The sequence below is a fragment of the Gorilla gorilla genome, chromosome 15 (assembly GCF_029281585.2).
Source record: "Gorilla gorilla gorilla isolate KB3781 chromosome 15, NHGRI_mGorGor1-v2.1_pri, whole genome shotgun sequence".
NCBI lineage: Eukaryota > Metazoa > Chordata > Mammalia > Primates > Hominidae > Gorilla > Gorilla gorilla.
In genome coordinates this window covers 20275611-20302844 of record NC_073239.2, presented here as the reverse complement: position 1 = coordinate 20302844, position 27234 = coordinate 20275611, and the positions used below count along the sequence as shown (strand labels likewise).

General features: G+C 38.7%; 1 long non-coding RNA gene across 1 annotated transcript in view; it reads left to right on the top strand.

Annotated features, from left to right (window-relative positions):
- LOC129526547 (uncharacterized) overlaps positions 1–27234 on the top strand; it is a 127784-nt gene that overhangs the window by 30922 nt on the left and 69628 nt on the right. Inside the window, exon 3 of the long non-coding RNA XR_008671222.2 lies at positions 9819–9935. This is a non-coding gene — a long non-coding RNA (uncharacterized lncRNA). The remainder of the gene's footprint in view (positions 1–9818; positions 9936–27234) is intronic.

The window sequence follows — 27234 nt, the reverse complement described above, 5'->3', positions numbered from 1 at the left end:
AAATAGACTCACCTGATATTTACAGGGACTTGATTCTTAAGATTGTGTTATTAAAATGTGAGTACTCTGAAATCTTAATAACCCTAACTAATATCAACCAAAGTCAACATGTAAACTGGAAATAGTTGAGTTAGTGCTCTGAAAAAGAAACCAGTTTCTGGGAGTGAGGAGAATGAGAATGAAAGTTTAATAGTCAAGTGGCCTGGGTTCACATCCTGCCTCTACCATGGTCTGATTGTATTTAACTTCTCTGTACCTCAGTTTCCATGTCTGAGGAGCAGGAAACATTATTAATAATTATTTTCATTGATTGTTGTTATTATTAGTGATCATAGGTCAGCATTAGATGAGTTAATACATGTAAGATGCCAAGAATGTTATCTTATTGAATATATTTTTAGTGCCCACTATGTGCAGGGCACTTAAAGGTGCTAAGGATTCAGCAGTGAGCAAAAGAGATTAGGGGAAAAAAGCCTCTGACCAAACATAGTTTGTATTCTGCTGGAGTGAGAAAGACAATAACCAAATAAGTAAATATATAGTATCATAGATAGTGATGAATATTGTGGAACGGGGGGAAAAAACGAAAGAGGATAAGAGTGCCAGTTTGAAAATAGAGTTCAATGTTAAATAGGGTGTTAAGGGAAAGCCTTGCTAAAAAGATGATTCTTGAGCAATCATGTGAAGGAGGAGGAGAGAGTAAGCCCTGTGACTATCCAGGGAAAGGGAATTCTATGCAGAGAGAAGAGAAAATGCAAAGGTCTGAAAAAGCTGCAATTGTGGATAATGCAAAATAACTCTGATATTTAGAAACTCTGAAATGTATATGGGCTATGGGCCATGCCTGTTCAAAAAGAATGTAGCCAGTTAAGAAGGTAAGCATTGAGTTAGGGAAATCAACCGGCATGATAGCATGAGGAGCTTTGCTGACCCACTTTTCAGTGAAACTGGTTAAAATTTTAAAGACAAAACAAAAAATCAACCATTCAAAATATCTGGAAATGGTCCTAAGGGCAAGTGGCAAGTGAAGAAACAAATATTCAATAAACTCTATAGTTATTTCTTCTCTTTTGCTACCTTTGGGATTTGTTTGCTCTTGGTTCTCTAGTTCTGTTAGTTGCGATGTTAATTTTTTTCAATTAAAAATGATTTATTGAGCATCTGCTACGCACAAAATGAAAGAAGCAAGGTTTCAAAAACACTCACATGTCCAACGAGCACGGCTGAGCTCCTCCCATTGCCAGGTATATATGCTGGAGTCTGCAGAAATAAAGAAAATCATTCCCGGTGACTACACTAAATCCCACCAAGGAGACAAATCCAAAAAACAATTACAATACAACAACATAGTACATTGTGAATCACGCAGTGATAGAGGCAGGTCTAAGTGTTATGAAAACACTCTAAGTAGGGCAATCATTTAACTCATCATTAAACCAGAACGTTTTGAAAGTAGAAGGGGGCATTATCAATAATTGTACTGTGACAATGGGCATAAACTAGGACTGTTCCTGGACAAACCAGGATGAATATCATCCTAGTTGTAAGGAATAAAACTGGAAAGAGGCCAGGCGTGGTGGCTAATGCCTGTAATCCCAGCACTTTATTTATTTATTTTTTATTATTATACTTTAAGTTCTAGGGTATATGTGCACAATGTGCAGGCTTGTTACATACGTATACATGTGCCATGTTGGTGTGCTGCACCCATTAACTTGTCATTTACATTAGGTATATCTCCTAATGCTATCCCTCCCCCCTCCCCCAACCCCACAACAGGCCCTGGTGTGTGATGTTCCCCTTCCTATGTCCAAGTGTTCTTATTGTTCAATTCCCACCTATGAGTGAGAACATGCAGTGTTTGGTTTTTTGCCCTTGTGATAGTTTGCTGAGAATGATGGTTTCCAGCTTCATCCATGTCCCTACAAAGGACATGAACTCATCCTTTTTTATAGCTGCATAGTATTCCATGGTGTATATGTGCCACATTTTCTTAATCCAGTCTATCATTGATGGACATTTGGGTTGGTTCCAAGTCTTTGCTATTGTGAATAGTGCTGCAATAAACATGCGTGTGCATGTGTCTTTATAGCAGCATGATTTATAATCCTTTGGGTATATACCCAGTAATGGGATGGCTGGGTCAAATGGTATTTCTGGTTCTAGATCCTTGAGGAATCGCCACACTGTCTTCCACAATGGTTGAACTAGTTTACAGTCCCACCAACAGTGTAAAAGTGTTCCTATTTCTCCACATCCTCTCCAGCACCTGTGGTTTCCTGACTTTTTAATGATCACCATTCTAACTGGTGTGAGATGGTATCTCATTGTGGTTTTGATTTGCATTTCTCTGATGGCCAGTGATGATGAGCATTTTTTTCATGTGTCTGTTGGCTGAATAAATGTCTTCTTTAGAGAAGTATCTGTTCATATCGTTTGCCCACTTTTTGATGGGGTTGTTTGTTTTTTTTCTTGTAAATTTGTTTGAGTTCTTTATAGATTCTGGATATTAGCCCTTTGTCAGATGAGTAGATTGCAAAAATTTTCTCCCATTCTGTAGGTTGCCTGTTCACTCTGATGATAGTTTCTTTTGCTGTGCAGAAGCTCTTTAGTTTAATTAGATCCCATTTTTCAATTTTGGCTTTTGTTGCCATTGCTTTTGGTGTTTTAGACATGAAGTCCTTGCCCATGCCTATGTCCTGAATGGTATTGCCTAGGTTTTCTTCAAGGGTTTTTATGGTTTTAGGTCTAACATTTAAGTCTTTGATCCATCTTGAGTTAATTTTTGTATAAGGTATAAGGAAGGGATCCAGTTTCAGCTTTCTACATATGGCTAACCAGTTTTCCCTCAATAGATGCAGAAAAGGCCTTTGACAAAATTCAACAGCCCTTCATGCTAAAAACTCTCAATAAATTAAGTATTGATTGGACGTATCTCAAAATAATAAGAGCTATTTATGACAAACCCACAGCCAATATCATACTGAATGGGCAAAAACTGGAAGCATTCCCTTTGAAAACTGGCACAAGACAGGGATGCCCTCTCTCACCGGTCCTATTCAACATAGTGTTGGAAGTTCTGGCCAGGGCAATCAGGCAGGAGAAAGAAATAAAGGGTATTCAATTAGGAAAAGAGGAAGTCAAATTGTCCCTGTTTGCAGATGACATGATTGTACATTTAGAAAACCCCCTCGTCTCAGCCCAAAATCTCCTTAAGCTGATAAGGAACTTCAGCAAAGTCTCAGAATACAAAATCAGTGTGCAAAAATCACAAGCATTCTTATACACCAATAACAGACAAACAGAGAGCCAAATCATGAGTGAACTCCCATTCACAATTGCTTCAAAGAGAATAAAATACCTAGGACTCCAACTTACAAGGGATGTGAAGGACCTCTTCAAGGAGAACTATAAACCACTGCTCAATGAAATAAAAGAGGACACAAACAAATGGAAAAACATTCCATGTTAATTTGTTAACTTGAGATCTTCTTAACTTTTTGATGTGGGCATTTAGTGCTATAAGTTTCCCTGCTAACACTGCCTTAGCTGTGTTCCAGAGACTGTGGTACGTTGTATCTTTGTTTTCACTGGTTTCTAATAAATTCTTGGTTTCTGCCTTAATTTCATTATTTACACAAAAGTTACACAGGAGCAGGTTATTCAGTTTCCACGTAATTGTATGGTTTTGAGTGAATTGCAGCACTATTCATAATAGCAAAGATATGGAATCAACCTAAATGCCCATCAGTGATAGACCTGATAAAGAAAATATGGTACATATACACCATGGAATACTATGCAGCCATAAAAAAGAACAAGATCATGTCCTTTGTAGGGACATGGTTGGAGCTGGAGGTCATTATCCTCAGCACACCAACACAGGAACAGAAAACCAAATATTACATCTTCTTTCTTATATGTAGGGGCTAAATGTTGAGAAAACTGGACACATCAAGTGGAACAACACACACTGGGGCCTTTTGGAAGGTGGAGGGTGGTAGGAGGCAGAGGATCAGGAAAAATAATGGTTACTAGGCTTAATACCTGGGTGATTAAATAATCTGTACAGCAACCCCCCATGACCCAAGTTTATCAGTTTAACACACCTGCACATGTACCCCTGAACTTAAAAGTTAAAAAAAAAGAGAGAATACATTGAAATAAAATAAAGATCAATAAATAAAATAAAGGTCAAGAAAAATGAATAAATCTATGAAAAGTAGGTAAGAAGGCGAGAGTCTGTGTATTTGAACAGACTACTCCCTCCTTCTCCTCTCTTTAATCAATGACCAGAGACCCTACTCCAGCCAAGAACACAGGGCTCTCTGTCTCCATTGGGTCTCAGATAGAGTGCTTCCATCCTGAGAGGAGCAGGATTTTGGCATTTCTCATCCTTCCCCCGGCAGCTGTTGCTGAGACTAAGTTCTAGGAGTGCAGTTTACAGTTGGACTTTCTCTTACAGACAGAGACTCTACTTTGTGTGTGGCATGCTGAGACTACTGGGACCCTGATAGCCCTACTCCTGGCTCCTGAAGTGGTGGTCCCATGCCAGACAAGTTGAGAGGACCTCAGGCCGACCCCCAACACCAAGCACTCAGCTCCTACAGCAGGAGTGTCAAGCAGAGAGAAGCACTATTCTCCCTGCCTTCAGTTCCAAAGTCCTGTTTCAGATATTTTGCCTGAGAGTTAGATCCATAAACCAGATTGTTCCTAAATTCTTCCCAAAGGAACTGACTTTATTTGCAAGAGAGTGTGAAAAATTTAACCTACGCATGATCTGAAGAACAGGAGAGATTGTGGTAAAAGGTAATGAGGAGATTTGTTAAGCTAATGAAGGTATAACAAGACTATAGGCTGACGAGTTTGTAGGAGAAAAGGATGAATAAGACAGCCAAGAGGAGACCTCCTAGGCTCAAAACTAATATCAAATTCTGACAAAAAATGTTTCAAAGTAGCTATTATAAAAATGTTCACAGAGCTAAGGGAAAGCATGATTAAAGAAGCGAAAGGAGGTGTGATGACAATGTCACATCAAGTTGAAAATATCAATAAAGAAATTATGAAAAAAAGCCAAATAAATTCTGGAGTTGAAAAATATAATAATAGAAATTTAAAGAAGGGCTCAGAAGTAGATCTGAATTTGAGGTGGTAGAGGATAGAATTTGTGAACTTGTATATAGATTAATAGAGATTATGCAGACTGAAGAACAGAGAAAAAAGGAGAAAAATGAGTAGATCTTCAAAGAAATGTGGGACACTATTAGGCATGCCAATGTACAAGTAATGAGAATATCAGGAGAGGAGAAAAAAGAGAAGAAAAAATATTCCAAAAAATAATAGCTGAAAACTCTCTCAATTTATTGAAAAATAATAACCTGTGCATCCAGGAAGCTCAACAATCTCCAAGTAAGATAAATGCAAAGAGATTCACAAACAGACCCATTACAGTAAAAATGCTGAAAGTTAAACATGAGAGAAAATCTTGGAAGCAGCAAGATAAAATAAATGAATCAATTACATGGGAGCTGATAATAAGATTATCAGCTGATTCATCAGCAGAAACAATGGAGGCCAAAAGGCAATAAGATAACATATTCCAAGTGCTCAAAAAAAAACCCTGTCAACCATGAATTTTATATTCAGCAAATGTATCTTTCAAAGTTCAAGGTAAAATAGACTTTCCAAAATAAACAAAAACACAGAGAATTTGTTGCTAGCAAACCACCCTGTAAAAAACACTAAAAGAAGTTCTTCATGCTGAAAGTAAGTGACCTCAGACTGTAATTTAAAACACATGAAAAAATGCTCATTATCACTGGCCATCAGAGAAATGCAAATCAAAACCACAATCAGATACCATCTCACACCAGTTAGAATGGCAATCATTAAAAAGTCAAGAAACAACAGGTGCTGGAGAGGATGTGGAGAAATAGGAACACTTTTACACTGTTGGTGGGACTGTAAACTAGTTCAACCATTGTGGAAGTCAGTGTGGCGATTCCTCAAGGATCTAGAACTAGAAATACCATTTGACCCAGCCATCCCATTACTGGGTGTATACCCAAAGGACTATAAATCATGCTGCTATAAAGACACATGCACACGTATGTTTATTGCAGCACTATTCACAATAGCAAAGACTTGGAACCAACCCAAATGTCCAACAACGATAGACTGGATTAAGAAAATGTGGCACATATACACCATGGAATACTATGCAGCCATAAAAAAGGATGAGTTCATGTCCTTTGTAGGGACATGGATGAAATTGGAAATCATCATTCTCAGTAAACTATCGCAAGAACAAAAACCCAAACACCGCATATTCTCACTCATAGGTGGGAATTGAACAATGAGATCACATGGACACAGGAAGGGGAACATCACACTCTGGGGACTGTTGTGGGGTGGGGGGATGGGGGAGGGATAGCACTGGGAGATATACCTAATGCTAGATGACGAGTTAGTGGGTGCAGCGCACCAGCATGGCACATGTATACATATGTAACTAACCTGCACAATGTGCACATGTACCCTAAAACTTAAAGTATAATAATAAAAGAAAAAATAAATAAATAAATAAATCCACACAAAGAGCAAGGGCTCCTTGGATTAATGTGTCTGAAAATAGGAATTGCTCAAAGAATGATAGAGATATGTTAAAGAACACACAAGCCAAACTGAAGGGACTTCCACTGGATAAATTGGGGATAAGTTGGGCACCAAAATAAAAATATTGATTAATTGATTATAAACTATTAAATAGTAAACCATGAGCAAACACTGATTAAATACATAAATTTATTGACTGATTGGAAGTGTGATGAGGAATGGGATATTAAGAGTTTTAAAGCATATTTCCACCAAACATTTATTAATTATATAGAGAAAAAGAGTAAACCCTGGTAGATAATACTTAATTTAAATAATAGATATGAACTCCATAATAGGGCAAACTGAAATTACAAGCCACCATACAGTGTGAAGAACTAAACATCTTTTTGTGGTATTCTGGAAAAAGAATCTTTACCTGGGCATGAGGAATCATGAGAAAACATTGGACAAAGCCAAATGGAGAAACATTTTACAAAAACCCAAATTAAGGAAGTTTCTAGAAGGTAATATTCAAAAACGTCAAGACCACTATAGTGGATAAAATCTAAGATGATCAGTCTTCCCTCCCTCTCACCTCCCTGACCCCCCCCAGTGATCCCTGCCCTTTGATGTTCGTGCCTTTGTATAATCTCCTATCCTTTGGTTTGGGCAGGATCTGTGACTTGCTTTTAACCAATAAGTTATGGCATAGGTGATGAAATGTCACTCCCATAATTACGTTATGATTTTTATATATGTAAAATCATATAAAAAGTTATATATACATATATATGTCTATAAATGTGTGTGTGTATATATATATATATATATATATATATATATATATATATACTAATGCTAGATGACGAGTTAGTGGGTGCAGCGCACCAGCATGGCACATGTATACATATGTAACTAACCTGCACAATGTGCACATGTACCCTAAAACTTAAAGTATAATAATAAAAGAAAAAATAAAAGAAAAAATAAATAAATAAATAAATCCACACAAAGAGCAAGGGCTCCTTGGATTAATGTGTCTGAAAATAGGAATTGCTCAAAGAATGATAGAGATATGTTAAAGAACACACAAGCCATATATATGTTAAAGATATGTTAAAGATATGTTAAAGATATGTTAAAGAACACACAAGTATATATATATATACTCTAGCTTACTAACAGAGGTGCTAGAGAGACAATTCCTTACTGTCCTTGAAGAAGTAAGCTGCTGAAGTAAGTGGCTATGTTGGAGAAGCCCACATGACAAGGAAATGTGGACAGGTTCTAGGAGTTAAGGGTGGTATCCAGAAGGAAACTAAAACTTCAGTCCTGAACCAGCAAAGAAGGAGCTTGGAAGCAGATCTTTTTAAAGTCAAGGCTCTGATGAGACCACAGGGACTTCAGCCTGGTGAGACATAAAACCCTGTCAAGCCTGATCCACAGAAATTTTAGATAATAAATGTGTGTTAAATTTTATCTTAAATAAATTTTGAGATAATACATTTAAGCTGCGAAATTTATGGTAATTTGTTATGAAGTATAGAAAATTAATAGAGTTAGAAAGTCAATGAAAGACTGAGAAGCTGTTCCAATTAAACAAAACTACAGTAATATGACAAGTAAATGCATTTAATTATTCTGAACTGGATCCTTGGGACAGTTGGAAAAACTTGAATGGGGTCTGAGTATTAGATGGTGGCAGTATATTAATGTTATTTTCTTGATTTTGATGGTTGTTTTGCAATTATGTAGAGGAAAATGTGATAGGAAGTAATACAAAAGTATTCAAGAATGAAAAATATGTAGTGAAAGCATTGTTTTTTCCTACACTTTGCCCAAAATGATTGACCATTTTTCTGATTAATTTAAGAAATAATGTGGTGTCCTGTAGACAGAGCTAATTAAGCATTGGTTCCTTTTGCCTTCCTTCAAATGGTTAGAGAAGGGGATAAGATAGTGGGAATTAATATTTGGTGATCAGTTACTGTGTGCCACAACTGTTATATGCATGTTACATGACTTATCTAGTTCAATCCTCACAACACATGCTAAAATAAATATAACTATCCCTCCTTTATAGATCAAGTAGATAAGATTCTCATCCTCAATTCTTCACTGCCTCCGTTTGCCATGTGATTTTTCAGTATTTCCCACAAGAGAAAGCAGAGGCCATTTCTTCATTGCATTGATGTTGAGATTGGTCATGTAACTTACTTTGACTAAGTATATGTGGGCAGACATGATGTGAACCATAGGTTACATGTTTGTGTGAATTAGCTTCTTTCATCCTATGCTTCTGCTGTTCACCATTTAAAGAATCTACCTGTATTGCTAGTATTTTGAGGAGAATAACGAAAAATGTGGAGTAGACCTAAACTTAATTCAGAGACTGAAGCCAAGCCAAACCAACCCAATCCAAGCTGAGCCCAGAACTACAATCCGCCCAAAGACTTGGTGAATGAGTAATATATGCTTATTGTCACAAGCCATTGAAATTTTGGAGTTGTTACGCAACATTATTGCAGCAATTGCTGACTGATAAACTGGCTTAAAAATCATACTCTCAGTTAATTGGTCTGTTTCACTTTAAAACTTGTCCTCTTTATTACTTACTACACTACTATAACACAATTCAGTCTGCAGTTATGAAAAATATTAGTGTTAATTGAAATCTTTTCAGTGTCTTGATTAACTTATTTTTGCTTCCTACGTTACGTATTTATATATAAATATATATTTATACATGTATATATATTTTTATATGTGTATATATGTATTTATATATGTGTTTATAAATATGTATAAAATATATATATGTATTTTAAACCATCATCTTTTAATAGTGTCCTTGGGCATTTATCATAAAATCTAATAAACTTGACATATCCATACTGGTAACTTTAGGACTGAGCTATCTTGGTATAGGATATAGTGCTTACACTTTTTAAATGAGAAAGAGACAGTATTAGCACTCCAGGAGAATTATTTAGGATATTGCCAAAGAGTTACACTCCAAATAATTAAATCCCTAGGTGGTTCATGGGGATTTGAAAATTTTTCGGGTTAAATTCAGTTGGTATAAGAGAAGCCTCTGGTACTTCATGTTGTATCCTCTCAGCTTATTTCTGATTACAGCCATGACTGTGGTGGACAGTTGATGCAAGTTTAGTCTTAGTCTGATAGTGTCCCACTTCAAGCATGCACTGTGTGTTTTTCAGCCTTCTGCCCCAGCGTCTTCTCCAAAGATACAGGAGCTTGCTGGACCCACTTGCAAGGGAAGCCTGGAAGTTGGGGAGTTAATGTCTTCACGGCACTCTCAACCAGTGAGGCATGAGGTTAGTGGACAAATGCTCTACCTTTCTGCCATTGGGTGGGCCATTCTGGAAGGCATTCTACTTATTTCTCAAAGGTCCAGGTGTAATTTCTCAAAGGTCCAGCCACCTTTGCCGAGCAAATGCCTTGATAACCTTTTATTGATAGCTTTTATTTTCCTGCCCTGCTCTCTTTACTCTTTCACTCCTGCCTCCCAGGGTCATCTCCCAAGTAAACTATCTGCACCCAAATACTTCTTAGGCAGGAACCCAAACTAAGACAGAGGCATTTCCTAGAAGTTTAGGAACAAATACTTCCCTTTTAAACATCTGTCATGGCAGGGGAGATTAGAAAGGCAAGCTTAGAGCTCACTGGGTATGCCCTCATGTTTTGTTACTTGCATCACATTGCCAGATGGCCATTTGGCACTAGGAGTGCACCAGTGCCACACACTGATCTTGAAAAGGATCTGGACCACATTCCCAGTTATTGGCATGTACTTACCTTTGTTTTTTATTGAGGGGACATGTTGCTGTGACACAGAACAGCAATGAGGAGGAATGACCTTTAGTGCTCAAAGCCTGACTCTATGACTCAGCAGATACCTTTGGGCCTGTTACTAAACCTCAGTTTACACTTCTGGAAAGTGAGGATAATAATACCAACCTCATTAATTTGTTGTGAAGATAAAATGAAAATCATATAAATGTAAGGTTTTATAGATTGTAAAAGACCTTAAAAAATATTGGAGTCCCCGTTGCATATTCATTATGAACATCAGGAGTAAAACTACTTGAGTCCAACTTACTAGTTATGTAACTTTGGGCAGGTTACTCTTTGTACCTATTTCCTCTTCTTTCAATGGAGATAATGACAGTACCTACTTCAGAGGGTTCTTGAGAAGATAAAATGAGATGATAAAATTCATGTAAAGAATTTAAATGGTACCTGAAACATGGTTAATAAACATTAAGTATTATTATTAATAAATGTTAAGTATTATTAAATGTTGTGTAAACAAGTTATTGAGTGCCTGAAGTAGGCAAAGTTCTGTGCAGGAAACAATATTGTTGTGTTGTATTATGTATTGTATTGTAAGCATCTGATGTTACTTACCTTGATAAATATAGCCCTTTTTCAAATATGTACAATACCAAGCAGTCTGTACAGAAAACTGATGGAAGGCTAGAGTTGAGCAGAGCAGGCACTGAAGGATGGTTACTATTTTGACATATGGAGATGCAGACTGGGTGTTTTGGTCAGCAAGAGGTACAAAAGCAAAGGCACAGACATAGGAATGTCATGGGATTTAAGGCTAGAGAAGTATGTTGGGTCTAGATTGTAGAGTTCAGAATTGCAGGCCCTGGAGTCTGGATTCTCTCCGGAGAGCAGGAGAGAGCCACTGAAGGACTTTTGAGCAATGTGATGTGAACAGACCACCACTTAAGAAAATTAACCTGATGGCGGCTTGTGTAAAAGAACAGCCGAGGGAAGGCCTAGACACCAAGAGATCAGTTGAAGGAAATGTGCAGTACTCTAGAGGTGAAGTGATAAGGGCCTGAACCAAACTAGGGCAGTGGTAGCAGAAAAGTCAAAACAGATGTGAGAGGCATATTGTTAAACAAGCCAAGAGGATGATAGGTTCTTTACTGGGTACTCAGAACAGAGCTTACCTACCTGGTTCACCTCAACAGATAGCATAGTCAATATACAAATAACCAGGGACTCATACACAGGTGCACAGCACATTCATACTTATGGTATGCTTTTGTGGGGTTCACAAAAGGTAACCTTTCCACCACGAGGCTTATGCTTTATCATGCTGAAGTCCTTTGAAAGGTGACACTGGAAACATTTAATGAGGAATTAACAATAGGTAGTAGCAAGTGTACACATTTCTTGAGCAGTAACTATTCCTGCTGATGAATTATTCATGACGTTAGGTTGACCCCGTAAACATTACTGCAGAGTCACTGTTGAATATTATTAGTATTATTATCCTTATTTTACAATTAAGAACATAATGGTTCAAAATGAGAACCTTATAAGCTCTCAAATCCTGCCGATCCTTTCAATGTTTTCACAAATGTTATTTCCTTCCTGAGGAATTTTCAGAGCTGGGAGCAATCTGAACTCACTGAATGCTTATATTCTTTCATCACATATAGAGCTTGCATTAGAGTCATTTGTGTGTATGTGTTATCTCATGTATTAGACTGTACGTTTCTTTAAGATAGAGGCTTTTGTATTCATTTTTGTATTCCCCATAGAATCCTAGTGCCTGACACATAGTAGGGGGCTCAATAAATGTTTGTAGAATTGATTAAAGTGTGAACACGAAAAAGCCCGAGTCTGCTATGGATATGTTTATTTGGATGTATAATTGGCAGTTTCCCCATGGATCCCTTCAAGAGTGTGTTGATACCTTAGCAGCTCTTTGAAGTTATGGTGCATTTAATTAAATGTGTTATCTTTTTAGAGATCTTGTACCAAGAAAATAGATTGCATATTATAATGTATTCATTGTTCATTCCAAAAAAAGACCTATGCATCTGTTTAAGTATTCAGTTAACAAAGATACCAGAGATGAGAAATAACAGGTGTTCCAAGTAATTACCAATTCTAGTCAACCAAAAATTAGATGTTTTAAAATCTTCTCTTTTTTATTTCATATTCTTTTTTTTCCTTTTGATCAGAAGTGAGTCCTTCCTAGATAATTCCACATGGTTCTGTTTTTCCTGTTGTCTTGACATTGTGTAAGAATTTGAAAAAGAATGTTGCAATCTGTTTCTCTGAACTGTGATTTATCAAGAGGATCTGTTTTAAGCCAAAGAGAGTTTCCTTGTATGGGATCATGCCAGGAGGTTGTGCGCGCCTTGCAGGCAAATGGAGGACTGCAGCCTCATGGAATTGTGCTGCTATGGGGGCTGTAGGCTCCTGGCCCTCTTGGAGGGTGGATACTCCATGCCTTGTATCATATAGCTTTTAGCTGCCAGCATCTGCTAGGCTTTGGAATACCCAACTCTGATTTTCTGGGAGGCTTTTATGGTATTACGGCACTGTTTCTCAAATAGGGTTGATCATAAGACCCACTTTGGTTGCTTGTAAAAATGTTAAATCTCAGGCCTTACTCTAGAAAGAAACTGCAGGAGAGGGGCCTAGAATATCTGTTTTTTGTTTTTGTTTTTGTTTTTGTCAAGTACCTTAGACAAATCTTATGATCAGGCAAATTGAAGCACTTTCATATACTGGCTTAAAATAACTGGCTGCAGTAACTTATACTTAACTGGCCATGTGAATCTTTTCTTTTCTTTTTCTTTTTTTTTTTTGAGACTGGTCTCACTCTTGTCACCCAGGCTGGAGTGCCGTGGTGCTCACTGCAACCTCTACTTTCCAGGCTCAAGCAATCCTCCCACCTCAGCCTCCCAAGTAGCTGGAACTATAGGTGCATGACACCACACTTGGCAAATTTTTATAGCAACAAGGTCTCACTATATTGCCCAGGCTGGTCTCAAACCCTTGGGTTCAAGTGACCCTCCTGCTTTGGCTGTCAAAGTGTTAGGATTTCAGGTGTGAACCACTGTGCCCAGCCCCATGTGAGTCTTAAGCAACTTAAATCCCCTCTCTAATCTAGTTTCCTCAACTGCAAAATGGGGATAATTATAGTACCTACCTATTGTTAGGATTTTAGAGAGGATTAAAGTAAATGATAATGTGTGTTAAATACTTAGCAAAGCACCTGGGACAGAGTAAGTACTCAATAAATGTCAGCTATATAGTGAACTCTTCTCCCCTATTATTATATCAGCAATCTTGCCTTCTAGAGGATGTTTATGTACATCCCTAGTTCACTTTACTCAGCAGGAAATCTTTCCTGTCTAGTTTGAAAAGATTCTTTGAGGATCCCCTGGGAGATCACAGTATTTTAGAATTGGAAAGGACTTAGATGCCTTATAATCCAGTACCCCAATTTTGTTTGCTCATTTTTGGTCTACTCCCTCTTCATTTTCAGTTAACTTCCAATTCATGTGTAGTTGAAGCTTGTCCTTCAAGGACAATCACCCTTCTACCAGCTACCTAGACTGGGAACATGGATAACCTTCCAGACAGAGCCCTCTCATGCCCAGAAAAGGCCCTGCTCTGCTGTTCCTTTGATGGTTAGAAGGTTTGCCCTTCCGGCAAACATAGCCGCTTTGCCTCCTTTGCCCAAAGAGAAGTTCTATGAATGCTTGTCCTGAATTTTAAAAACCAGCATGTTTTCCTCACTATTAGCCATCTAAGAGTTAGTCTTACTAAGTTTTTGTTATGTTTGTCTAGTTCTCTGTCTACTTAGATAAACCTGAATCAGTGTTATCTTTATTAGACCATGTATTCTTGAAAGTCAAAGATTTCCATTTTTTCCATTGCCTTCTGGAAAAATTCTGTCTAATTACATAATAAAGGCACAAAAACATGTTGCCAATGCTGATCATAAATACTCAGACTATTATAATGTCTTTGTCTCCGTAAAATTCTTTTGGTCCTGTGATTCCATCTCATTTTAAAGACAATTTAATGCACAATTAATCTTTGTCCCCTGCATTTCTCCAATTTTAAGAACCACTTCTTTGTGTGTGCTAATTTGTCAAGCAAAACTTTAACAAACACCTCCTGGAAATTTAGAATAGAGAATTTTGAGGCATTCATTTGATTTTCTTGGCATTTACTTCCTTAAAGAAGTCAAAAAATTATTGAAGCATGACTTTTTCATTCCAGAGACTGCATTGGCTATCCTTAATCAAGCTGTGCTTTTCTCAGTGTTCCCCATTTAATCTCCTAAAATACTTCCTAAGACTTTGCCCCCTACAATGGAATCAAAACTAAATGGTCTGTAATTTCCTCAAGTGTTCCCAGATCCTGTTGTAAATAATGACATTGTGCTGGCCACTTTCCAGTCTGAATGAAGTGACCTTGTAGAAATGTCTGCTTACTCTTCTATAACATCTTTTTCTACTTTCTGTAGGGCTCTTGCATACAGCTTGGCAAACAATACCTATTCCAAGACACACCATTCTTCACCTCAGTCGTGTTATTTGCTTCATATAGGCAGTACCGTATCCAGAGCTAAAAGACTTATGCTTAAAAGTTAATTAGTATTTTAAAATAAGGAATTATAGGTACACTGTGGTAGGAGGCCAGCCTGTATGACCTATGAATATTTGAATTGACAGGAAGAAAATCTATTGTGGTTTGTAAACTCTTCAAAAAAATGTTGAACTTCCATTCAATCATTAGATAGCTTTTATTGTATTCATGTTGAATATCTTTTTTTAATAAAAAGGAAAACATTTCCTACTTTATAACACAAAACATTTAAAATTAGTTATTCCAGGCTGGCAGTTAGAAAAGAAATATTTCACCCTCTTGGTAGAGACAGTTCTTTCTGAGCAATTACATTGTATTCAAATGAGAAATATGTGATTTCTGGTTATACCAATGCTTTCGCCCTCTTCACCCCAAAGAGGATCAGGACATCTGGCATTGCCTAGGAAAAAGCAGCTAAACTCACTGAAGGGGCAGGGTACTTCTCACATGAAGACAGACTAAAAATACAAAAACCTATTAGTGTGAAATAACAAAAGCTGACAGGGGAGAAATAACTAGGACCTCTGAATCCTAAGCTATGTGGGACCACCGGCTAGACAAGCTAATTAAACTTTGCAACCCCCATTTGTTATGGCCCACATGGGCATACGAGTTTTATGAATTAGATACAAGTTACTGCAACTAAAAGAAGTTAAATAGATGGAGATATTGGTAATGTTCAACCCAATGGCAGTGATTTTATTATTTTCTTTAAGAAAAACCAAAGGGTAATAAATTTATGGGAGCATTTTGGACTTGATAAATCAAATCAAAATTTAAAAACATTCTTGGAAGTTATAAAGCTAACAAATAGACCAGCAAAATTTTTTCTTCATAAAATAAGAGGAAAATAACTGTTTAAAAAATGACTCTGATTTTTGGCAAAGTGATTACCTTTGCTTGTGCTTTCATAGGTATAAACATTACATGCATTTGTGGGGGCCAGTGTGTACTCTTTTACCTTCCCTTGGCATTGCTCATCTCCATCAAACACCTACAACACAGTGTGCTCCATTATAGGAGACTGGCAGCACGGTTCTATTTAATTAACTAATTGGATGACTCATCCTACACCTAAATTAGCATTATTAGGTCTTTTATAATGATTGTTGAAGCATTGTAAATTAATTTTCTTACTGGCTATAACCATTATTTGCTGCTATCACAATGTTAAGAGATAATCCATGCACAGTGGGAAATCTCTATGGGCAGAAAATGAATGTGGTCATCCTTGGATCACCAATTAGGAAACCTATTGTGTGGCAAAAACATGATTTCTATGCTGTAATATGATCAAATAACCATTAATTACCTTCACTAGTAAGAATTACCTTCTTTGTTGGAGAAGTATTGCATTACATATTATAGTTCAAAAATGTCAGGAGAAACCAGCAACAAAAACATCAATTTCTAAAAATGATACATGTAATCTAAATCATATTAACCTAACATGCTACATGTCAGGTTAAATTAGCATAAGCTTTGTTACAGAACCTGAATAATATAGCTTATCTCTTAGCCCTTAGATGTATTGATTAAATAGGTCATCCTCACCTGTCTACAAATACAAATATAATCAAACTGCACTGTTCTCCAGGGAACTGAATGGCAAAAAAACTCTAGTAAGTGTCCAATTCAGGCCTGTTTCCTTGCCTAATACAGAGATGACAGAATGAAGATAAGCAAGTCCCTGCAGCCCAGTGTGTGACTGTGTGTGTGCATGTGTGTGTTTGTGTCTATATGCGTAAATATGCATACTTCCTATGGACAGAATCCAGGAGCTTTCATGAGATTCTAAAGGGGATCTGTGACAGACCCCTTGCCCCTCCAAAGTGCTCTGACTTTAAAGGTTTATGGAAGCAGCCACTGTGCCAGACTGCTTCTGCATGATTTCACCGTTCAGCAGCCATGAATGATTGCGAGTGCCAGCCTGAGGTCTGTCTTGCTTAGCTTGGCCGTTACAGCCTCCCTGGGAAGAGGTATGGTGTGATGGTCAAGAGAGGGAGCCCTACATTAGACTCTAGGGCGTGTTCCTAACTCCTACCCTTTATAAGCTGTGCCACCTTAGGCAAGTTACCCTAGCTTCTTTATGGCTCAATCTTAAGACATTACTCACCTCAAAAGTTTGTCATGACTATGTATATTCTCAGAGTGAATATAAACCAGAAACCATAAAATGAAAGTCTAATAAATTTGACTACACAAAATTAAAATCGCTGCAGGACTATAATGATCATAAATAAAAATGATTCAAAATGATATATTTATTTTAAAATAATTCAACAGGGCAGCGGAAGAGAAGCAGTGTGGTGGGGGTGGGGGATGGGTATTAAATGAATTAAGTTTTCTATATATTTTGATAATGCTGGGTAGGTATTTGGACCATAAGAATTTATTAAGCTATTCTATTCTGTATATGTTTGAAATTTTCTGACTAAAATATTTAAAAGTAAAAATAAAACATTAGAAGACCATAGACAATATCAGAAGAATAATGACAAATTAAGGAAAAAGACATAAGATATATAACACCTAAGGGACTAATTTCCCTAATATATAAAGAAGCCAACAAATCAATAGGAAAAAGAACAACAAAGCGACATTTTAAAAAGAGAAAATGGCTAGGCACAATGGCCTTTTTCTGTATTGCCAACACTTTGGCAGGCCAAGGCAGGAGGATCACTTGAGGCCAGGAGTTCAAGACCAGCTTGAGCAACATAGCAAGACCCTATATCTGAAAAAAATAAAAATAAGTTAGCTGGGCATGGTGTCTCAAGTCTATAGTCCTAGCTACCTGGAAGCTGAGGCTGGAAGACTGCTTGAACCCAGAAGGTTCAAGCTTCAGTGAGTCATGACCACACCACTACGCTCCAGCCTGGATGACAGAGTGAAACCCTGTCTCTAAAAAAGTTTAAATTAAATTAAAATTTTAAAAATAAAAATAAAAACAAAAGAAGTGCAGTCAATTTACAGAAAAGAGGAAAACTACATCAAGTAATGCTTATTTTATTTTTATTATTTTAATAAGACTTAGTTTCTTTTAATTTAAATACATATATTTATTATAAATTTTTATTTATATTTTTATGAACTGAAATTTTATTGTATTTTAAATACATTAAGTAATGATCATTTTATTCATAACAGGAGAAATACAAATTAAAACAACAGTGAAGGCTCACTTTTGACTGATCAAATTGACAAAGATCAGAAAATTTGATAGTACATTGTAGGTGAGTATAAAGTAACACAACTTTTTTGGAGAGCAATTTTATAATATCTGTGAAAAGTTAAAAAGCACATTCCTATTAACTCATAAATTCCATTTCTGGGAATTAGCTTTCATATTTACTTACACATGAATTCAAAGCAAAACATATATGGATATTCGATACAGTTGGTTGTAACAGTAAAAGATCTGCAACATTCTAAGTATCTGTTAGGAGGGAACTGGTTAAATAGATTATAGCTCATCTGTAGAATGGAATACTAAGAAGCAGTTTTAAAAAATGAAGCAGCTCTATAATAGCAGTATGAGCTGATCTCTAATACATTGAAAATGAAAAAAGCAAGAAGTATAACGGTATATTAGTACATGGTCATTTGTGTAAAAACATATACATGTATATGTTTGCATATGCACAGAATATGATGTATCCCTAGAAGGATATACAAAAAGTATAGCAGTAGTTACCTTAGGAAAGGGGAAATGAGATAGAGAAAGATATAGGCATGGGAGGGAGTCTTACCTTTCACTCCATATGCTTCTGTTCTTTTCAATTTTTTTTACATGGTTATATATTAGCTATTTGTAAATGTATTTTTTACATTTAAGTACTTAGAATAGTGTTGGTATGTATCAAATACTCAATAAATGTTATCTACTCTTGTTATTATTATTCCACTGTTACTCCAACCACCATTTCTGGCCTTATCTTTCACTACATCACTGCAAAACCTTTTTACAACCATTAAAGTGAATAATAACCAGTCCCCAAATATTCCATATGGTTTGCTATTTCCACGCTTATATTCATGTGCTTACTTCTACTTGGAAGGCCATTTTTCCATCTTTACCTGTTGAAATTCTACTTATTCTTCAAGGTCCAATTCAAATAACACCTCCTGCTAAATTATATAGTAGCCCTATAACCTTGAAATATTTATGTAATTGTGTCTCAGTTTTCTTATCTGTTAAATGAGATATAATAGAAACTGTAAAGATTAAGTGTGATAAGGTGAGTAAACCTACTCATGCATTTGTTCAACATCTATTTCTTGGCTGGGCATGGTGGCTCATGCCTGTATTCCCAGCACTTTGGGAAACTGAGGCAGGCAGATCACTTGAGTCCAGGAGTTCGAGACCAGCCTGGGCAGCATCATGAGACCTTGTCTCTACAAAAAGTATAAAAATTAGCCAGGCAGTGTTCAGGAGGCTGAGGTGGGAAGATCACTTGAGCCTGGGAGGTTGAGGCTGCAGTGAGCCTTGATCACACCACTGCACTCCAACCTGGGCAAGAGAGTGAGACCCTGTCTCAAAAGAAAACATACACACATACACACCCCCATATATTTCTTGACCAACTATTTTATATAGGGATTACAGTATTCACTAGGGCTAGAACCACGGAAAAGTTGACAGTATCTCTGTCCTCATGAAGCTCACAGTCTAGAAAGGAAATTTGAATACAGTTGATAAATGCTATGGCAGCTGTAAGCATAGGGTATGGAAATCCAGAGGAGGGGCATCTAACCAAAAAAAAGCAAACCCATGGGAGAGATAGTTGGGTTGGAAAGAAAGTCAGAAACAAAATCAGATTTGTTTTGCTTCAGAACTTTGAGTGATCTTAAAGAATTTATTTACAAGCAGGAAGCAGCAGAAAATTTAGAAAGATTAATCTCGATACCTCTCAGGGTCATTGGTCTCTTTGCTTCTGATAATCTAAGGAAATTCACAGAAAACCTCCAGTAGCCACCTGCTCTTTGCCCTGACAGTTATCAAGGAAGTGGTCCTCCTGCTGCCCCAAGCCTGTCAGCCTCCATGAAACCAAGCCTTCCACACTATAATACAGAAAAGTAAAGTCTTTGACTGAAGAATCAGGCAGATCTCTAGGTAGTGTAGCTAGGAGAAATAAAAGTTGAACTTAGCTGTTCCTTTGTAAGAACCAAGGGACGGGGCCTTCCAGTATTAGGAGTTCCAACGGATACCCCTCCTCAGCCCTCCAACCTGCCCACTTTTACCAGAGGTGCCCTCCTCATCTGAGCTCCCTTTCCTCCTTCTGGTCTCCCCACCCCTCCTCATCCCAGATCTGTCTTTAAGTTCTCAGTTAGGTGACCCCAGTGCTCTCTGGGAGAAACCCTACCTCATTCCTCAGGAGGGAGCTACTTCCTGTGGCTCCTTCTCATACTTGCAAACTCAAGCAGGGCTTTAGGTTTGGTCCAGATGGGAGTTGAAGTTCCCCACTCAGTCTGTAGCATCCAGAAGACTATTTTCATTCCCTTAAGAAAATTTACAGAATTTGATAAAATCTGCCTGCCCCACAAGTGTACAACTGATAAGCTGTAATACATTTGAGCACTGAATTTTTCAGGAACATGTCTCCCCTCAGTGCCAATCCCTTAGGGCCATCAGGTTTGGCAAACAAGCACATTGAAGATGGAGTATGAAGTTTGTTTTTATTAAATAGAACATTGTTGGCATTTTCTTCCAAGATAAAATTGCTACATAACTAGATATGTCAACTAACAAAGATGGAGATAACAGAACATAAGGTGATATGGTTTGGGTCCGTGTCCCCATCCAAATCTCATGTTGAATTGTAATCCCTAGTGTTGGATGTGGAGCCTGGTGGGAGGCGATTAAATCATGGGAGTGGTTTCTAATGGTTTAGCACCATCTCCGTAGTGCTGTCTTGTGATAGAGTTCTCAAGAGATCTGGTAGTTCAAAAGTGTGTGGCACCTTCCCCTCCCCTCTCTCTCTCCCTCTCTGCCATGTGAAGAAGGTGCTCACTTACACTTTGCCTTCTGCCATGAGTGTAAGTTTCCTGAGGCCTCTCCAACCATGCTTCCTGTACAGCCTTTGGAACTGTGAGTCAATTAAACCTTTTCTTCATAAATTAAAAAAAAAAGAAAGAAAATTTAATGACAGTCTAGGCTCCCCATTAGTGAGACATGTGTCCTCAGTGAAGTAAGTGCAACTTGTAACAACAATAATTCATCTTCCTAGACTCCATAAAGGAAAGAACATTGCTTTTAGCTTGGTTTTGACCTTCACCTTTAGGGACCACCACTACCATCAGCCCCTGCCATCATTATGCCAAGAAACATTTTCCTCTTACAACTGAGACCTCACAGCTTTACAGAAGCACCAAGTTAAGCTTGTTGAAAGAATGGGTGCTAGTTCACGTAGAGTAGCTCCGATGAGATCCTTGTGACTCTAGAGATCCTTCTGGTGGAGGTGAAGAGAAAGTTTTGCCAGTTCATACAGCTACAAGTTGAATAATTTATCTTTCAAGTATTTAAGTTTGGTTTGCCTTTTTGCGGGGAGGGGAGTAGAGTTAAAAAAAAAAAAGAAAACACAAACAAACAAAAACCTGCAAAACAAATACCTCTAAGCCAAAAATGAACTTCTGTGATTCTGCAAAAAATCCTGGAGTAGGCTCAGGTATCTCCCCATGGCCTCTGCAACCATGCCCAGCTGAAACAATAGGTAAGAGAAGCTTGTATTACTTTTGATCAAGAAGCCATGAGCTGGAGATATGATCTGGTTCAACAGCATGCACAATCACATGGCGTCCGAGTGGCACTTGTCAGACACACCCCCGGTTTCCAGTCTGCCTTTCAGTAAGTGTGAAGCCCAAAGCCTCTCTGAGCATGTGCAAGGCAACAGATTTATGCTGCCCTCTGCTGGTGAGCAGCTCTACTGCAAATCTTTTACAAGGAGGACGGAGCCTGGGCTGGTTGACTTCTTCCCTTCTCCCAGCCCCACCTCCTAGTAGACTCAAAGATAAATAACCCTGCTAGACTTAGAAGTTGAGTTCTGAGTGGGGCTGAGGTGAGAGTAGAATGGTGGAGAATATAGATCAGGAGAAGCAGAAAGACCACAAACCAGGGATGTGTCACTATTCGAATCCAATATAGCCTAGGGGGCTCATCTGTGTATTTGCTTTGTTGGGGGAAATTTTCATTCGAACTCTCTCATGACATTTGAGTTACTTAGTACTGAATGCATTTTGTGATGTATTCAGAAAATGCATTTCACTAATGTTTCCCTAATTCATGGGGGCTGCTGTTTTACCAGTCACCATGATCCTTAATCAGTGGAGTTGTATAGCATGTAGTCTGTAAAAGTGCTTAATAAAAATCATTTAATTCTAAATTACATGAGTGCACTTAACCCTAAAGATATTAAAACTGATTGTTTGATGTATTGCCATGAGTAGGTAGAAATTCAAAAATAAAAGCTTCCTGCACTTAAATCAAAGAGCACCAAGCTCATAGTCACTCGGTACAAGCACATGCATCAGTGTCATGAAGCTGGGCTATGATAAACTAACCCATTTTGGGCTTTTAAACTGTAAATATGAAGTACTTGAACTTGATCAGAGATGAGATACATAAGTGAGTTTTTCTGAGCAAAGTACTGTGTGTGACCTGATAGCTTGCTAAAAGCCTGTGGAGATCACCTGCCACTTATTTGCAGACTTGGTGAGGGTGGCAGTGGGGCTAGCTGCTGATGTTTGGCAGGGTTAATGTGCACTGCTAGCCTAGACTCTAGGCTAGAGGCAGGCCTAGTGTGAGCAAATAGGAGAGAGGGGATTTTCATTGACTGAATTGTTATCCTTCGGTTCTCATTGTAGCTACATTCACACTTGCTTAACTTGCTCAGTACAGCCCTCAACACGATGCCATGTCCATGAGGAAACTTAAATCAGTCTTGATTATGGATCACAATAAATTTTGGAGGGTGTGTCTGTTAAATTTGAGGGAATCTCAATAATTTCCATGGTTTAATGAGTGTGATAAGAAAGATTATAAAATGCATACAATCTCTCATTTTCTCTCTCTCTTTCTGTTCTAGATATTAAGTATGCTTACACTGAAGCATTGAAGTTTTTTTCACAGTTAAGAGACTAGCTTTCTGGGTTTTTTAAATAAAAGCCTTCTTCTAAATGGTTAACCATAGATGAAAAGAAAAGGAGTATCTTCTTTTCTCCTTCCCTCCATGTTAGCAATGCTTTATGTTTGACTTTCAAGGCTTCTGTGAATCCTTGAAAGAAAGGCGGAGATTTCTAGAAATATCAGGGACAATATATGGATCCCATACATCCCATTGAGAACCAAGCACAGAGTTGGCTAATAAAGTAGACATTGTGAGTTATCTATGCAGTACCTGTTGAGTGCACTATAATATGGCAGGTAGTAATGGAAGGCATCAATAAAGAAATAGAAAATAAGATACTATATTTTTGGAGAATGCACTCTAACAGGTCTAATTCTGCTAGAAAACAAACACTCTGTTAAATTATCCTATAAGTACATTACTTTTATTACTCAACTGACTATCTAAGGCAGTTTCTTTGGAAACAGACCGAATTGAAGATTGTGGGCAGGAGGTTTATTGGGAGAGTATAGGAAGTGAGAGAAGCAAGACTGGGCGGAGAAAGAAGTTGAGCTACGTTGCAGTTGCAACAGAGGTCTCATCCGGTCTGTTGGGGAGCTCTGGGGCCAGGATGGTCTTTCAGAGTGGTCTCAAGTTGAGGCAGATGAGCCTGGATTTTGTACTTCCCTGCCTTGACTGGTCATTGGATGCAGGCTTCCCCATGGAGGGAGCATAGTCTTAAGTGAGACAGTTCCCTTTGGCCCAGGGAAATTTCCAGAGAGAGAGAGTCAGCCTTGAGGCTTCAGCAGGCAACACTCCGAGCAGTTGCAGGAAATGAAGGCCGTGGTTCTGAAAGGAGGTTTCTAGGTGGTGCATGATAGCAGCAATCCCCAACCTTTTGGCATCAGGGTCCAGTTTCATGGAAGACAATTTTTCCACAAACCAGGGAGCAGGGAGGATGGTTTGGGGATGATTCAAGTGTATTACATTTATTGTGCACTTTATTTCTATTATTATTACATTGTAATATATAATGAAATAATTATACAACTCACCATAATGTAATATCAGTGGGGACCCTGGGCTTGTTTTCCTGCAACTACATGGTCCCATCTCGAGGTGATGGGAGACAGTGACAGGTCATCAGGCATTAGATTCTCATAAAGAACGCACAACCTAGATCCATCTCATGCAAAATTCACAATAGGGTTCACACCCCTATGGGAATCTAATGCCTCTGCTGATCTGACAGGAGACGGAGCTCAGGCGGTAATGTGAGCAATGGGAAGTCGCTATAAATACAGATGAAGCTTCACTTGCTTACCTGCTGCTCACCTCCTGCTGTGCGACCCGGTTCCTAACAGGCCACTGAATGGTACCAGTCCATGGCCTGGGGACTGGGGACCCTTGCACTATAGCATCCACAATAGTCCAACCTGTGTGCTTCTTGGATTCACTTGCTTCTTACAGTAAGTTTACTTTATGTGGAAACAGCTTCTCCAGGGTTCTGGTTGGTGTTGCTTCTTGGGTATACTTACAGAAGGAAAATAGGAAAAAAAATGGCAGTTCCTGCTGCAGCAGCTGGTCTCAAGGATCATATCTGATACTCATTGTCTTCCTCCTCTATTACCCATTCTAGATTCCTTTCACCCTTGGCTAGCACCTCTGCTGGTCTAGGGAACTTAGTTGGTGGGATAATCTAGACTCTCAACCCTGGGGGGTATGAGCCCCTGGTCACCATGCACTTCTCAGGCCATCGCTGCTGCATGTGTCCTTGTCCTTTTGCTGTCAAAACTGGGCAGGGGAATTCAAAAATACACCACTGCCCCTGCATCCTTTATGCCATTCTCTCCAGGATATGATAATGCTGTTGATTAATTGGCAGGTATGGAAACAGATTCAAAGGCTTCCACTTGGCCTTCCCACCTATAATAGCTCTTACTCCACAGAAGAATGAACCAAAGTGAGAGTTCTAACTACCAAATATGTTCATTACAAATGAGCATTCAAAGACTTGCAGGCTAGGTGCAGTGGCTCATGCCTATAATCCCAGCACTTTGGGAGGCCAAGGCAGGCAGATCACTTGAGGTCAGGAGTTCGAGACCAGCCTGGCCAACATGGGGAACCCCATCTTTACTAAAAATACAAAAAATGAGCCAGGTGTGGTGGCACACACCTGTAGTCCCAACTACTTGGGAGACTGAGGCACGAGAATCACTTGAGCCCAGGAGGCAGAGGTTGCAGTGAGCTGAGATTGCACCACTTTATTCCAGCCTGGGTGACAGAGCAAGACCCTGTTTCCAAAACAAAACAAACAAACAACAACAACAACAAAAAGACTGGCAAAATGACCACTAGCTAGGTCAGTCTCAGTGGTCCCAGAGTGAGCTAGTCAGGACCCCATTTCTTATCTAGTCCCAACACATTCCCCAGTAACAAAAGGGTTATTCAAGTATTTCAGATCTCAGTTATCAGTGTCAACACAAACCCCATGCCTAACTGTCATCAAAATGTCTGGGTATTCCGCATATCTGCTCTGCAACTACCTTAGTATTGATATATGGTCTTAAGTCCCATTGGGGAAGAACTAGGGGAGTCGTTACTGTATGTACCAGCTGCGATGCTGCAGGGTCATAGCCCCTCATTTAACAAATGGACTTCAAAGTCTGAGAACTGGCTCAGGTCTAGAAACTAGACAGGGGATCGTGGTTTTTTTATTGGGGTGGTTACCCTGAGCTTCTTGGTCATTCATCCTTGATTTCTTCTGAGGGTATAAGTTAAGTAATATATTAGTCAGCTGCTCATCTATTGGGCCCCTGAGAGCACCATGTTCTGTTAACTGTCTCCTTAATTCTCTGACCACCCTGGTTGCCACTCTAACATAACTGTTCATTATAAGAACTGTGTTCACCTTGCTTTTGACAGCCAAGTGCTACCACCTAGCTTCTGCACTTTCAGGATATTATCAGCCCCATTCTACCATTACCAGTTTTGTAATAAATTTCCTACCATGAGCCATGGCCTACAGAAGACGGCCATAATCTCTGAGAGTCTCAGCAATGCTAGCCTTCCATCTCACCAGCACATTCCTTATCACTTTGGCAAACAGAGCGCCCTCCAGGCCATCCCATAACACATTGTCTATTGGTGCTTATTTCTGGCCCTTTGGAGTATGGCTGCTGTGACATGTCCCTTTCTCTGTGCTTTTTGAACCTATCCTCCACCAACTGTCATGGACTTCTCACTTAATGTGGGCAATTGCTTTTTCCCAGATTCCCACAGCACACTAGTGAGGTCCTTGTCAGAAATTAAATCCTGTGTCCTAGGGGAGTGTTTCCATAGTGATACATTCTCCTTCATACAACTTTACATTCCACCCTTCTTTATCCAGAATCTTCAGGATCCAATCCTATAATACTATCCTGGCTTCTGCAAGTATATTTTGTCTAGGTTGCAAAGATCCTTAGCATATAGGCTTTCCTTTCTTATCGGCCCAGCACTTCCTCAGTTGGCTTATGTTGTGACTTGATCCTAGTTATTGGTCTGGTGGTCAGGAGGGAAGGTGAGGTTAGACCCTGAGCAGGACTTGTGTGATCTGGCAAGCAGAGGCCTGCATCATCTTCAGTGTGGGGTGAGGGCGCACTGGCCATTAGTGGGGAGGAATGGTCTCCTGCAGGCCTACATGGTTCAGGCTGATCTGTTTTTAATGCTCTTGAGAACAATGTCCCAGGAAGTTCCAAGATCCCACTCCTCAATCAGTCTTAGTGTAGGAGACTTGGTGGGGTTCAGAAGTTAACCTTCTCAGGGACTTTTCCACCCTTAAAACTGAGTGCTGGTCCTGATCCTCAGCATTGTCTGCCCTCCAGCTGTAGGAAATGAGAAACTATATATGGCCAAGGAGACCCTCTGACTTTTACACTTTGCCTTTAGTTGGTGATTAATTACCCCTCTGTTTTTCATTGTCTTTCTTAGATATATTGATAATACCCAGCACCAATCAACTGGTTTCCATAGTCCTTATAAGCAATACTTTTCCTGTACCTCTCAAACACCTAAGATTTTGTACCAGTCAGTACATCCCCTTCCACTGACATCT